Source organism: Dipodomys spectabilis, unplaced genomic scaffold (assembly GCF_019054845.1).
Source record: "Dipodomys spectabilis isolate Male_0828 unplaced genomic scaffold, ASM1905484v1 ptg000006l, whole genome shotgun sequence".
Taxonomy (NCBI): Eukaryota; Metazoa; Chordata; class Mammalia; order Rodentia; family Heteromyidae; genus Dipodomys; species Dipodomys spectabilis.
In genome coordinates this window covers 9041559-9042869 of record NW_024870683.1, presented here as the reverse complement: position 1 = coordinate 9042869, position 1311 = coordinate 9041559, and the positions used below count along the sequence as shown (strand labels likewise).

The window sequence follows — 1311 nt, the reverse complement described above, 5'->3', positions numbered from 1 at the left end:
ACTTTATATTGGATTTTCAAGTGTGAGGAGTCTTCCAAGCAATAGCTTTTAATATTTGGGGAGATTTTTTGAGTCTCTCAAGGGACTGTAGTGACAGCCACATGGGTTTTTCCCAGAAGAAAATATAAATGCACCTGTGAGTGAAAGATTACATATAATTTCAAGGTCTGTAAACTCAAGGCTAAGAACTAATTTTTCACATGCATTGCTAATGAGAATGTAAATTGGTATAAAGGCCATGGAGGGAAATTTGGCAAGAACTAGCAGTGTTAGAAATGAATACACCTTTGACCAAGAATGTCCACTTTCAGAAGGATGCTTCAAAGAGGATTCAGTACATGGGTGAAATGATGTTTGCACAAAGATAGTAACTACAAAATTATTTACTAAAGTAAAAATTGGAAGTGGAGCTTTGCTCAAGTAGTTAGAGTGCTAGCCTTGAGCACTAAAGCTCAGGCCCTGAGTTCAAGCCCCAGAACTGGCACACAGGTGTACACATGAGTGCATGCACGAACGTGTGCACACACACACAATTGCTGAGGTGACCTATGTGATCTTATCCATCATAGTGTGAGAGTCAGAAGTTCTACATTGTGTTCACTTTGGTATACTAAAGTTGGAATGATACAGAGAAGATTAGCATGGCCCCTGCACAAGGATGGCACGCAAATTTGTGAAGTATTCCATATTTTTAAAAAATGTATACTACAACAACAAAAGATCTGAAGCAACTTTAACATCTGTCAATAGTGACTGGTTGAAAAAAATTCTATATGCTCAAAATTGAATATAATAATCATTCTTAATTAAAAAAAAGAATGAGCTGAAGGTATGGCTAAATGGTAGAGTGCCTGCTTACCTAGCAATATATGACACCATATCTAAGATATAAGATAGGAGAAATGAAAAGAGCTGAGATATAGAACACTATACCTCATAAAAAGAGTTAGAAGGGGGCTGGGAAGGTGGCTTAGTGGTAGAATGCTTGCCTCCCATGCATGAGGCCCTGGGTTCTATTCCTCAGCACGACATAAACAGAAAAGGCCAGAAGTAGCACTGGCTCAAGGAGTAGAGCTCTAGCCTTGAGCTAAAGAGCAGAGGGACAGTATCCAGGCCCAGAATTCAAGCCCCATGACCGATGAGAGAGAGAGAGAGAGAGAGAGAGAACCAGAGAGAGACACAGAGAGAAACAGAGAGAAACAGAAAGACAGAGAGAGAAAGACAGAGAGAGAGAAAAATGGATAAGAAAGTAAATAGTATAGATGTTATAAAAAACAAATTTAAAGCCAGGCACCGATGGCTCACACCTGT

At 39.4% G+C, this 1311-nt stretch overlaps 1 non-coding gene across 1 annotated transcript; it reads left to right on the top strand.

Moving 5' to 3' along the window:
• The first annotated feature begins 589 nt into the window (after positions 1-589).
• Positions 590-693, top strand: LOC122124278. The gene has a single exon (XR_006150516.1). It is a non-coding gene; the product is annotated as a U6 spliceosomal RNA (small nuclear RNA).
• The last annotated feature ends 618 nt before the right edge of the window (positions 694-1311 follow it).